Source organism: Urocampus carinirostris, chromosome 20, assembly GCF_059441175.1.
Source record: "Urocampus carinirostris isolate Australia breed hairy pipefish chromosome 20, RoL_Ucar_1.0, whole genome shotgun sequence".
In the NCBI taxonomy this organism is placed as follows: Eukaryota; Metazoa; Chordata; class Actinopteri; order Syngnathiformes; family Syngnathidae; genus Urocampus; species Urocampus carinirostris.
Window position 1 is genome coordinate 25,988,404 of NC_142368.1, and position 14,617 is coordinate 26,003,020.

Here is a 14,617-nt window from a genome sequence, read left to right on the forward strand (position 1 = left end):
CATCACTCTACAACCTGCCCTCCTTCCCCGCTTTCCTGCTTCCGAATGGGCTGAGAGTCCTGAACAGCTCTGATGAAAGAAAGTTGAAAGCAGATTGAGGCGGTGGGAAAAATTATAAAGGCTCTTTGAACTTAGTTGGGCTTTGTCACCACATATCTACCTAATAGAGAAAATATTCTACTTCAACTTTTTAAGAACTCCCCAATCCATGCATACCACTCTCTTGCATATATTTTGATTTTTTTTAAATAGTAAAATAACAAAAAACAATACCAGTATTAGTTGCCTTCTAATGGGCAATAAATAATTATGAACCAGAAATTAAAGTAATGGTAAATTAACATTAAATATACGGAAGAACGTTTTGGGGGCATTTCTCTCTAAAATATTTTGCAGAAACAGGATAATTTTATGTACTGATAGTATCTGGATCTAGTATTGATATTGGTAACTTCTCAAGATTTGGGTATCAGTATTTTACTGAAAAAATGTGCGATTGAACACCAGTATTTTCTAATCTAGGTAAAGAGCAATAATTAAGGATCTAGAGGATATATGTGTTCTGTTTATTGTTTTTAGTCAGGAAAGAAGTTTAAAAATATTTTGAGTAGAAGAAAATGGTATTGATAAAAATGTATTTTTACCGATCTTTTTACTTACTTACCGAAACAATGGATTGATAAAATCTCCGCAAACCAAAGAACAAAAATTTAGGAACAGGGTTAGTCAAAAGTCATAAGTAGGAAGGTATGAAAGAATCCTACCTTACTCCTCTACTTACTTGTTCAATGCTAGTGACGTAATCACACGATTTCGTGGACATGCACAAAACACCCCGACAATGTCGAAGGGATTTTGTCATCTTTTTTCGAAAGAAAAAAGCTCTGTTGAAGCATTAACTGTCTGCGCTTGTCCACATATTCACTACTTTCACCACACTACTTTACTATGCCTACTCGCCCTATTGGGCCGCCGAGACATTTCAATTGATGAATACAGGAAGCAAAACTAGGACGTGTGTGGAGAAATATCTGATCAAAGCCAATACTGCTATCTAATGATGATTGATACAAACCAATGAGCTGTGCCAAACCTTTTATAATATGATTTTTGTTTCATTTTTAAAATAATTTTTTACTTTTTGGCACACAGGTGCAATGCCTCTGTAAAGGTATTTAAATATTATAGCATGAATGAGTTGCGCCGAACCCACTGTAAGCATGACTCCTTTGGCTACCTAACAGATGTCCTGTCCGTTGAATTACAGAAGAGGTAAACCAGAGTGAAGTCCCAATTGTTCAACTTTGTCTGCCAGATGTCAGCGAGCTTAAAATGATTTCAAAGGTTTTTGAACATGGGTGAGGGAGAGGGTTTTTTGGGGGGGGATTTTCTTCAAATGCGCTGACTGGCAACACGTTCTTCTTTTCATGTTCCGTTGTGGCAATTTGTTGCGCTTTGGGATATTCGTGATTGTTCATTCCTGCTCGCCTCGCTCTGATGTTTTTTTGTCAATTCACTTGAATGACTGTTGAGTACTGTAAAATAAAGTAGGACTCCAGTTTGATTTTTTTTTTCTCTTGGATTGTGCTTTGACAACATTTTCAGTCATTTACAGTGTTTAGTGAATAATCAGTCAATTAACAGGGCTTGTATGGATGTTTGACATCCTTGAAAATGCTCGAATTTGAATGTTGTGTTTTCAAGGTGAGGAAAATGCTTGAATATTGGGTAAAGTGTTTGAAAATGCCTAAAATTGTTGCTATTGTCATGTTTCTCATCAGCCACCCCTAGACCATTCAATAAATGAAGACATTTTTTTTAAAGTGTGGGAAAATGATGCAGCCACGCCTATTCTTGTTGCACTCAAGAGGAAATCTCTATTTAAAAAAAACAAAAAAAACGTCTCTTTTGGCCCGGCTCACTAAGAAGAGTTTCGGCTCCCAAACAGCTACTCAGATTTGTTGTTCTTTTACTGATTTATTGTCAATAATAATAAAACTTTATCCACCAAAGTATTTTGTGATTAGTAATCTTATATGTTTTGCAGGGGATCACTGAAAAACCCATGAAATATAATCAAAAATATTCACAGACATACAAAAAAATAAGATAAAATCCAAAACAATTTTAGCTTTTTACACACTGAACAGTTTTAAAGTCAAACAACAATGCAAAATACCTGAAAATGCAAAAAAAGGATAAAATTAAAATATTAACTCTCAACATTTTAAATTTGAAATCTAGAAGATGTAAACGTAGCCTAGCTGTCATTCCGTCTTGTTTTTTGCAGGGGGGAGGATCCCTCAAGGTGTGCTTGATAAGCTTAGCGACCCGTCTCGGTAAGGCTGTAGACACCTGTCGTGCAAATATGTAGCGGGCTGTGCAGTATCCACTTGAATCCACGCTGGGAATCCGAAAATTATATTAGATTAGAATAATCGGTCTTCGTAGGGAAATTCATTGTGACTGTGAGGTGACTCGGCAAGCCAGATGTTTGGAGGGGATTGTGCAATCTCGGGTACAGAAAATAGCGTTAAGCCCTTTTTGTGTTTAAAGAGAAGAAAGAGTTTGCAAAATGTGAAAGAAAACTCTGCAGGCAAACAAATGAATGAAGTAGGCGTCTCTTCTTTTGAATTGTCCAATGCTCATCAAAAAAAGAATTTCTGTAGCCAGGTAATTTTGGCTTATTATACTACATTTTAAATTTTGTTTCCCAGTAAAATAGGAAAAACTTTTACTGTTTATTTTGCTATATTCTAAATACATAAATTGGATACATTTTCAAAAAATATTTTTACTTAAGTACATAAAATGACACTTATGAGACAAAAATATCCCGTGAAAATAATTAACAACAAGAATCTTTAAAATGATTTCAGATCTGCGGCATTAGACTTTAGACTTAAGTGATTTTTTATTTTTATTTTTTTAAACATGTCACAATATACAAAATCCAAGGATTACAATTGTAAGTATTGTTGAAGTATTGTTCTCAAATCACCTATCTCCTTATTCGGGTTAAATCTTTTTTACTTAAGGGTTTGCACCACTTCGTGTCTGTCATACTCTGCTATATGCTATATGGTAGTGGCATGTAAACAAAACATTGCTAAGAGAGAGCCACTGCTCCCCTAGTGTAGTGGAGGAGCAATTGCACGATTTTGGGGGAAAAGCTCCCCGATGTCAAACACGCCCTTGCACCCCTTGACAGAGCCTCGTGTCCCCCCCACAGGGCGGCCTCACCTTTTTAAGAACTACTGTTTTATAGTAAGAAAAATAAGACCCAGTATGAGTCAGGTCAATATAAGAGAAATTTATTCTGCCCATCCCTATCCAGGCTGTTTTTTTTGGTCGGGTTTTCCCCCCCACATGAAACTGATAGTACTGGTTTCCATAGATATGAAGAAGTCTCCTGATCTGACTCAAATACAGTACCTTCATCTTCTGGTCGCTGTTGTTTTTCGGTGTAAAGCGTCATCCCACTCTTCAGAGATGAGTCGGACCTCAGCATTGACGGGAAGCGGCGTGTGACAATACTGGTTCTAGGGGGAAAAAACATTGGTCAGAAATACTATCAAAATGTCTATTACATCATACATTAAGCATTGCATCTCCCGCAGATTTCATATTTTGTTCAAAGTCAAACTTTGCAGCGATTATGCTACGTCCTTTGTTTTTGTGAATTGCGTCCTTTGCTTTTGTGACATATTAAAGGCTCTTTGTCCCGTCAAGGATTTTGCAGTTTGTATAACATTATCTCTATTCAAAATATTTGTGTAATTAAACGGATAAATTCACAGCTCAACCCTTTACAAAAACTCAGGATCAGCGGAATACCTCTGATGCTACATGCACATTATTAAGAGGTACAGAGGAGAAACGACCAAGTTGTTCTACTGCTTTTGTAGAGAATTGGAATCGATTCTAATAAGTAACATAAATGCATAGAATCTTTTTACCTAGTATTACCAAAATGAGTTTACCAACTCATTTAATATTATAGCAAGTGACTATTAAGTCTTTTCTTCTATTTGGCCGATAACTGTGGCGTTATACAACTGTTAGCGCAATAATTTGTGTGCATATCCCTAATTGTAATCTTACTTGAATTTGTAGTTAGTTTCACTGTTATTTCCATAGCGGTCACTACCGACCTGTTGTCTTTGTCATTTTGAATCACATCGATGTTTTTAGACAAGCTGCTCCATGTCACACAAACAAATAAATCTGTCTGTCTGTCTGACTAGACTATTATATAAATCTCAATTTATGAACATTTATTCAGTAATACTTTAGGCCTTTGGGAGTGTTTTTGTTTGGTTTCATGTCAAGGCACCTCAATAAATATCAAAAACATCGCTTTATATCTGATTTGTATATAAGTGGCTCTAAAGCTGCATGCAGTCATACTGCGCTTTGGCACTCTCTAGTAGCTCCCTGACACTTTTTTTACAAACCAAGACCCCAACAACCTCACTCAAGTAAAATGCCTGGCATTGTAGAGACATTCTGCTTGTATTCTATTCTCTGCGACTCACAGCCCGGTACCGGTGCGCCGACTGCTGGCTACAGATCACTGCTCCATAGCATTGAGTGAAATGGATCAAAATGAATTGAATTCTTCTTCTTTTTGAGCATCATGTATTGGTGTGGAGCTTAAAACAAGAGTGACGGTGGACAATGACGGCAGAGCCAAAATCGTTGTAGCGGCACAACCCTTTCTCCCTCCATCATTGTCATTCAGTCTGCATCCTCCGGGCCGAATGATGAGATGGCACTTTGCCCGCCGGCGGCCTCGCCATTTTTCCTCATTGTGCCACTTTGGGGAGATGAATGTCTTCTCGCTTTTGTTTGGAGCTGGATCCGAACAGACGTTTGCGCTCCCACAGCATAAAGGGAGACTATTTTTCAGGGAAATGGTGAAAATGTGGCGGACTAATTTAACTAGATCAGGCCTGTCCACTGTTCCGCTTGTTATTCGTGCCCAATCAGGCAGCTTATTAGAGAGGCCAAATGAGAATGCGGCGTAATGATTTTGTTCATTCGTACTTTTTCGGAACTGCTGCGCTTCTTTTAATCATTAATCAAAGAACTTTTGTTCGCGCTTTCCCGACTGCAATGATATTAAATTTGAATTACAGTTAATTAACTAATTTTTGCAACCACCTTGGTTTTACGCTTCCTTAGCAGCCCTTCTAGGCCATTCACTTTCACCCGGTTTGTTTAATTTTAGCAGTGATATTGGTTAGGTTCGTGTCTGACGAGCCAAAGTCAGATTTTCAATTAAATTACCTAAATTGTACTCATTTTTTGATTGACAGAGCAAGAAAGCTTTATATAAACTGTAGCATAGAAAACAAGCATTATCTTCTTACCAAAGTGCAGACCATTTACCATTTACTTTAACTTCCAAATGAAGTCCTTGAGCTCTTTTTGACTAAAAGGATCATAGATAATACTGATAGATAAACCTCCATTATTAAAAAAAAAAACATTCATTGAGAAAAACATTACTCACAGCTTTTTGCTTGCTAATACCATAACTAATGTTATTGTTTGGGGGTGTGATGTGGGCCAAATCAGAATCCTTGGCCTCACTATTGCTCTCTGCCATGAGGCATGAGAATGACGTGCCTCACTCCGCATCTGCAGTCGCTCAGCCCAGTAATATATTATATACTAATCATATCAAAAATAATCATAACATAATGTCAAGGTCTTGCAATTTTGAAAAAGTTAATACAAAAAGTTTTAAATTGAGATAAAAAACATTAACACTGAATACATATAACCATTTGAAATATTATCATATTTCCATGTTGTCAGGTGGGGCTCTGCCTCACCTGCCTCCACGGCAGGTCATTGGATTTGAGGCTACATAGCATATATTCTTAACCCATAATATTTCTTGCATCTTCTTCTTATTCCTAATACAGCAAGGCAGTAATTCAAAATAATTTGACGAATTCATAATAATTTTAAACTTTGCTTCATCATAAAATCATTGGTAGGAATTAATTTAGATTGAATTATTAGACGGGATGTGTTTTTCAGTCAGTGTAACTTTCTTTAATGTTTACCGGGCGGGGTCTAATGTCTAAAACAAGGCGTCACCAATGTGGTGCAGGCGGGCACCAAGTTGCTCCTTAAGAACACTTGAGTAGCCCAAGGACCGGTTCTGAAAATAGCTTAATCTCCGTCCAGACTGACTAATAAAATATAGATTTTATGTTTTTAAAACACCACTCACCCCTTACACCTATCCAAGCAACCATTTTATCAGGTGGTTTATATTTCTCATCTGTAAGGGGTATTTGGAGTAGTAATCGAGTAAATCCCAACTTTAATTTTAAATAAACAAACAAAAAAACAATACATCGATTCATCATGCTCTGCCCACGTGCTATTCCTCAGAAGCCAACTCATGGGGCCCTACGCCAGGCCCTATCACACATCTATATAATATGACCATTTATTTCACTTTATATTTCTATTTTTCTCGATGGAACCACCTTTTTACAGTCAAACAAACTTTTATCATGTCCATCAATATGTAACTCATAACACGTCCTTCAAAACTATTGCAGTCCTTTATTATTGCTTTTTTTGCAAGTTGAAGCATGCCAACTTGAAGTAGCCACCAGCAAATGTTTACTTAAGGTGTGGTCAAAACAGAGCAGGGTTATATAGCCAGAAAATAAAATCCAGAGGGATATCATTTTATTGTATTTTCAGACTATAAACCCTTCCCAAACCTCATTTATTTTATGATGAATGTTTTTTTGTAAGAAAAAAAAATGTTCTGTCTCTTTTTACATCTATTTTAACACAAACCTCACAAAAATAGCTTCTTAAAGTCTATGCCTATACTGATAGAATGCCAATTTATAACAGATTTCCTAAAGGAACACGGTGTATTATTTAGCACCTCCAAGCGGTTAAAAAAACATAAAAAAACAAACCGATATTGATTTAAAGCCCTTAAATGTAATATTTGACCACTAGATGGCACTGTGTTGGCTGGTACAGTGCTACATGGCAGAGCGTGGCGACAGGATGCCAGAAGAATATGCCGCCAACCTAAGTGGGCATTCCACGGTTAGAAAAAAAAATTAAATTTCTCGACCAATCATTTTTTTTATAAAGTTCTATTTTATCTCCGAGTCATATGCACTCATGAAGAGGGCCATAATGGCTCGCGAGCCATAGGTTTTCAAACCACGCTCTAGCAAGTGTGCGTAAAAGCAGTCGTCAGTAGTCTGAGTCATTTGCCCGGGAAATTGACCCACAGTTTTCCTGCCAATGTCCGTCATGGGCACTTCCACACTTAATGTTGCCCAACTCTTTCACCATCAGACATCATCTTTGTATCACATTCTCATGATACCTCCCAAATGAACTTGCCTTTTTTTTTCTTCTAACTCGAAACTGAACGAGTCACTGACAAATTGTCAGGGTGCAAACATAAACAGAATCAGCCCCCTCTTGCTATCTTTCATTCAAACCTCCAATGAGATGATTACATGCTGCATTTAATTAATGAGCGCTTGTGCCGCTTCAAAAAAACTCACTCCCACTTTGAAGCTTTTACAAGCTGTCGGACTATTTCGAACAAACGGTCGTAGTTGGAAGATAATGTGCCCGCTCGAGGTTGCTATGCAAAAAAATTGACGTTGTTTAAGGGTTTTAAGGTATCGGGGCAGAGACGTAAACCCAAAGCAGATATTTAGTTGTCTTCTGCAGACTAAGGACAGACTCACAGCTCTTAAATCAAGGACTTTGTAAGCTAACAAGGTTTTACGCTCCGTCATGGAAATAATGAGGCAGGTCGTTAGCTGCCCGCTAAATGCCCTTAACGTTCATGCTAGCATTCCCTTTTTCCTCCACCCCTCTCTTCAGTCTGCTTAGATAAACAGGTATACAACTAATATGTCCAGGCAATCAAGTTTTTTCATTTTACTATTTTAGTTGCCACTGACATCAGGACTCACCACTACCTTAAATTAACACGCAAAAGCGACCAAATATATAGTTAGTGGGTTTTAAAAAAAGGATTATACAGACATCTCTTTGTTTTAAAAGCCCCCAAAGGGTTAAACTTACCTCGGGATAAAGTCATTATCGACTGAGAGTATATACTACTGTAACAAAATAACAATCATGGATCTACAAATAATACCACACAACACAAAATTGTTGCTAAATGGATGGTTTTATTGTCATTATACAAGTCATCTCTGTACATATCAAATTTATGCCCTTCGGATGTGACCAAATCCTTAGCAGTGCGACCAATTAAAAATCCTAGTCGCATTAGTGGACGAGTTAGTAAAGAGCATTACTTGCTCAGGTAAACAATATTTGAAAGTCATATTCTCCTCTCCCTTTTGCCACCAACATGGGTGCCAAAATTTCGGCTGTCCGACCAATTGGAAATCTTAGTCGCATCAGACAACACCTCAATTTACATGCTAATTAAAACTCTCAAATATTTTTCTTGAAGAAAGTCACCTTAGTCAAAAATGCTGCGACCATATATGTAGCTGTGTGGCCGATTAAAAATCGAAGTCATAGAAGTGTTAGTTAAAAGCCTAGTCTGCTTAGGTAAACAATATTTAAAAGTCATTGTTTCCTCAACTGGCTCCCCCTAAATTCCACGAACGAGAGTGCGACCAAATCTTAGAATGTTAGTCGCATAAAAGATTTTCAGTGAAGACGATCACCTGCTTCGGAAAACGAAATCTGAAAGTCAACATCTCTTCCACTGTCTCTCCTTGACCTTCACAGGCAAATCTTAGCTGTGGGACCATGCGACCAATACAAAAATCTTAGTCGCATCAGTGAAAGAGTAAAGAGTATTATTTGCTTAGGTGCCAAGTTTATTCTGTTTTTATACTAGATGCCTAATGACTCCCAACAAGATATTGCAACATATCAGTTGGGTTGAGCGAGGGGGCTGGGAATTCCCTCCTCTGTGTCAACCTCCCAGAAAGAGTCAAATTGTGAATGTGTTCTTGACTCTAACCACCTCCCTCTAGGGGGATATGGCGCCGGTGTAATATATATATATATATATATATATATATATATATATATATACTGGACTGTCTCAGAAAATTAGAATATTGTGATAAAGTTCTTTATTTTCTGTAATGCAATTAAAAAAACAAAAATGTCATACATTCTGGAATCACTACACATCAACTGAACTATTTCAAGCCTTTTATTATTTGAATATTGCTGATTTTGGCTTACAGCTGAAAAAAACTCAAAAATCCTATCTCAAAATATTAGAATATTTCTTCAGACCAAGTAAAAAAATAATTTTATAACAGCAAAACTAAATCAAACATTTGAAAATGTCCATTGATGCACTCAGTACTTGGTTGGGAATCCTTTTGCACGGATTACTGCATCAATCCGGCGTGGCATGGAGGCAATCAGCCTGTGGCATTGCTGAGGTGTTATTGATGCCCAGGATGCTTCGATAGCGGCCTTCAGCTCATTTGCATTTGTAGGTCTGGTGTCTTTCATCTTCTTCTTAACTATACCCCACAAATTCTCGATGGGGTTCAGGTCAGGGGAATTAGCAGGCCAATCAAGGACAGTGATGCCATGGTCAGTGCACCAGTTACTGGTGGTTTTGGCACTGTGGGCAGGTGCCAGATCATGCTGGAAAATGAAATCCTCATCTCCATAGAGCTTTTCAGCAGATGGAAGCATGTAGTGCTCTAAAATCTCTTGGTACACAGTTGCATTTACTCTGGACTTGATGAAACACAGTGGACCAACACCAGCAGCTGACATGGCTCCCCAAACCATTGCTGACTGTGGGAACTTCACACTGGATTTCAAGCAACTTGGATTTTGCTCTTCTCCAGCCTTTCTCCAGACTCTGGCGCCTTGACTTCCAAATGAAATGCAAAACTTGCTTTCATCTGAAAAGAGGACTTTGGACCACTCTGCAACTGTCCAGTGCTTCTTCTCCATAGCCCAAGTCAGACGCTTCTTCCGTTGTCTTGAGTTCAGAAGTGGCTTGACCATGGGAATACGGCTATTGTAGCCCATTTCCCGGACACGTCTGTGAACTGTGGCTTTTGATACCTGGACTCCAGCTTCAGCCCACTGTCTTTGAAGCTCCCTCAAATTCTGGAAGCAGCTCTTCTTCACAATTTTGTTAAGGCTGCGGTCATCTCTCTTGGTTGTGCAGCGTTTCCGGCCACATTTTTCCCTTCCAACAGACTTTTTGTGGATATGCTTTGAAACTGCACTCTGTGAACAGCCTGCTCTTTGAGAAATTTCTTTTTGTGTCTTACCCTCCTGATGGAGGGTATCAATGATGGTCCTCTGGACAGCAGTCAGATCAGCAGTCTTCCCCATACTTGTGATTTAGTTTACTGAACCAAGCTGAGGCTCAGGAAACCCTCGCAAGGTGTTTCGAGTTAATTAGATGATTCAGGTCATTAGTTGAATAGCCTACTTGTATACTTTTTCATGATATTCTAATATTTTGAGATAGGATTTTTGAGTTTTCTTAAGCTGTAAGCCAAATTCAGCAATATTAAAATAATAAAAGGCTTGAAATAGTTCAGTTGATGTGTAATGAATCCAGAATGTATGACATTTTTGTTTTTTTAATTGCATTACAGAAAATAAAGAACTTTATCACAATATTCTAATTTTCTGAGACAGTCCAGTATATATATATATATATATATATATATATATATATATATATATATATATATATATATATAATATAGATTATAGATTAGACAGGATGCCAGTTCACCATTTTGACTATTATACCTCACTGTTGTTCGTTGTTTTGACGATTTTGCACTGTTTGGATCATTTTCACTCTCAGCCAATCATATAGATGTTCTTTGATATTCACATCCTTTAGGGCAGATCTGCTTTTCAGATTCAGATTCAGATATACTTTATTGTCATTCGTGTATACATGTATACAGAACGAAATGTCGATACATCTGACCCGCACAGTATCCTTGAGCGTCAGCCGAGATAGATAAGATTAACTATGTCTTCGTCAGAATTTTAGCGCAGCAGTTCGTCATCTCGCGATTCGATGTTACTTCCAGTTGTAAATGGTCCAGTTTATTGTCCAGAGAGCAAGGCGTTTTGAAGGGTTTAGCCTTTAGCCTAGCGGTTAGCCCGGCCCGACAACTTCGCTTCTTCCTCCGGTCACACCGCTCTCTTGCCACTCTGTTTCGCTGCTTTGTAGGCCGCTGGGTCTTGTTGACGTAGCAGTCCATGGCTAAATAAACACTTGCGAGTGGTGGTAGCACCGAGCACTTGATGTCTGGATGATCGCATATCCAGCAAAAAAACTGCGATCGTATATTAATCTTCAGTTTGAGTTGACTTTTGTAACCTTTTTAATAAAAATAAAGGACTTAAGGGAGGGCTTTTAGAACAGGTTGGAATTTATTATCTGAGATTTGCTTAAAATCCATTGATGTCTTCTTCCCTTATTTTGAGTGTCTACCAAAAACTAGAAATGTATTATTAGGTAAACAATATTTGAAAGTCTTCATCTCCTCCACTGGCTCTCCCTTACTGCCACAAACCAAATCTTTAGCTGTGCAACCATAACCTTTTCTTCATGCTTGATACACCTCCCAAACAAACAGACCTTTTTTCTTGAACGGGTAAATGAAGTTAGGCACAGCACAAAAAAAGAGCATCAATTATTAATTATCAAAAGGATAAGAAAACAACGAACTATTCGGACACAAACAGCTTTACAATACACAGGGTTCGTACCTGTGCTCAAAATCTGGGAAAATGTTTTAATTTTAATGTTGTGTTTTTAAAGTCAGGAAAATGCTTGACCTTTGGGTGAAGTGCTTGAAAATGCTTCAAATTCTGATTAAACAGACTACTCATTAAACTAAGAAAAGTTGGAAATAATAAAACAATAAAGTTGACACAGCAGCTGCAATTGCATTAGTGGTGCATTAGGAAAAGTGCATCAAAAAGTGCAAAAAACAGATATATCTCATCACTATAGGAAGGCAGCGCTAGAATTTTTTTTAGTGAAGACCATGTGGCTGCGTGACCGATTGCTCTTTGTACATAGCGTTATACACAATCCTAATTACGTCCTTCTGAAGAAGACTGGATTTTTGTTTTGTTTTTTGCACTTATTTTGCTACATGCTACACCTTAACAGACCTCGTCAAAAATATTGTAGTCGCGTTTCCCAGTGGTAAGTTGAAATGGGAAGAACTGAAAATGTAAGCTACGTATTACCGTCATTTTTACCCGGCACCTCTATGGGGTGAGCTTCATCTAAAAATATTTGCACACGTATTGTTAAAATTCACAATATATTTGCGGTTTACTCAAGATGTAAAAATCATATATCTTGATCAATGCACATGAATATGTGCATTGCAGATATATTTGTGGATCTGCAAAATATTTTGATTCACACTGGATTTTCTCTTTTAATGGTACTAGGAAAATTGGATATTTGGCCTTAAAAGTACTTAAAATTGCTTGAATTTGGCCATGAAAAAGGTGTACAAACCCGACTACAATACAGTAATACAATACTTAAAAAATGCATTTAAAGGTAATATTTTAAAGCCGAGGGCAGCAAGGCGGCGCAGTGGTTAGCGCGTGTGCAGCACAGTTCTGAGGTCTTGAGATCAAAGCTCCTGTGTGGAGTTTGCATGTTCTCCCCGTGCTTGCGTGGGTTTCCTCCAGGCTCTCTGGTTTCCTCCCACATTCAAAAAAAAAACATGCATGTCAGGTTAATTGGCCGGTCCAAATTGTCCCTAGGTTTGAATGAGCGAGTGATTTGTTTGTCTTTGTCTGCCCTGTGACTGGCTCGCAACCAGTTCATGGTGTCCCCTGCCCACTGCCCGAAGACTGCTGAAATGGGCTCCAGCACCCCCGCGACCCTACTGAGGATAAGCGATGCAGATAATGGATGGATGTCAAAGCCGAAGTTTTTAAGTGCCAACCCTGTTACATTATTTTCACTGCAGGGAAGACATATTCAAAATCAAAACCAGAAAAGACAACTTTACCCCACACAGGAAAAATAGAAAACACGGAAATTACATGAGCACCATGGTTGAGTGGTTAGCGCGTCTGCGGCACAGTTCTGAGGTCATGAGATCCTGTGTGGAGTTTGCATGTTCTCCCCGTGTTTATATGGGTTTCCTCCGGGCACTCCGGTTTCCTCCCATTCCCAAAACATCTATGTCATGTTAATTGGTCAATCCAAATTGTCCCTAAGTGTAAATGAGCAAGTGAGTTGTCCGTCCCTGTGTGCCCTGCGACTGGCTGGCAACCGGTCCAGCGTGTCCCACTGCCCTCCGAAGATAGCTCGGATAGGCTCCAGCACCCTCGCGTTCCTACCGAGGATAAGCGATGCAGATAATGGATGGATGGAAATTACATTTCATACTTGAAATACTATCGCTGGTGACTCGTAAAACATCTTATACCCATAGAAAATCTTGACATATTAATCATTAGTATATATATCCAAAGACATATTGTATATAATTTTTTAATTTTGTATAAATAAGGGATATTTTTTTAGGTCATCATCTAAATCATTCCATAAATGAATAACTTTTCGGATCGCCTTAGTTGTGCGAGAATATTGGACCTTGAAGTTATGGATTCTCCTGAGATAATGAGTGTCTTCTCTGTAGAGAAATAATGTTGATTATTTGTTGGTAGGTTATGGTTACTTGCTTTGTATAGTAATAGGGATGTTGGTTTCACTATATCTTCGAATTTTAACATGTTGGATTTCATAAATTGTTTGTCTGATTGCTCTTTGTTCACAGCGTTATGCACAAACCTAATAACTTCCTTCTGTAATGGAAAAGCGATTCTATATTGTTCTTAAATGTGTTTCCCCAAATTTTTACTCAAAACATTAAATTAAGATTAAAGAATTTTAATTTATTTGAAGGGTTTTCAGGTCAAATATTTGTTTTTATCTACCCATAACTGCATTGTTCTTTGCTAATTTGGATTGTATGCTATTTATATGGGTGTCCAGCTAATATCATGGCAAATAATTACTCTGAGAATCTTAAACCGACTTTCTTTTTGAACATTACCTATCTTTATTTGTATTTCAATGTCTTTTTGGATTTCCCAAATACCATAACCTTTGTTTTGATACATTTAATGATAATTTGTTTTTAGCAAACTATTCTTTAACTTTAAGTTCTATGTTCATTTGCTCATAAGACTTGAGTTGCTGTCACTAATCTCTATGAATTGGAATGTATTAAAGAGATATGATTTCACCCAGTAATAAGTGATTCCTCTGATTTCATATTGCGTAGCTTTTGAAAAAATATGTGACTATTTTAAAAGTCTGAGATTATCTTCAAATTGTGTGGCGCACCCAACCGGGCAGTGCGCCCTATGTGTGATGCAAGGCGGTGAACGTAGCTGAGGACACGATGAGGTTGCTAAAAGGTGAAGGGTAGTTTATTGTGATTTATTGTATCAAAAGCTTCCCTTAAATCTATGAACATACCAACTGAATATTGTTTGTTGTCTAAAGGTGTGCAACCAATAAAATATCTTGAATTAATGGAAAAGTAGTGAGTAT

The 14,617-nt window shown here is 37.8% G+C and overlaps 1 protein-coding gene across 2 annotated transcripts in view; it reads left to right on the forward strand.

Moving 5' to 3' along the window:
* akap7 (A-kinase anchoring protein 7) overlaps positions 1-14,617 on the forward strand; it is a 78,817-nt gene that overhangs the window by 60,267 nt on the left and 3,933 nt on the right. The gene's annotated exons all lie outside the window — the stretch shown is intronic.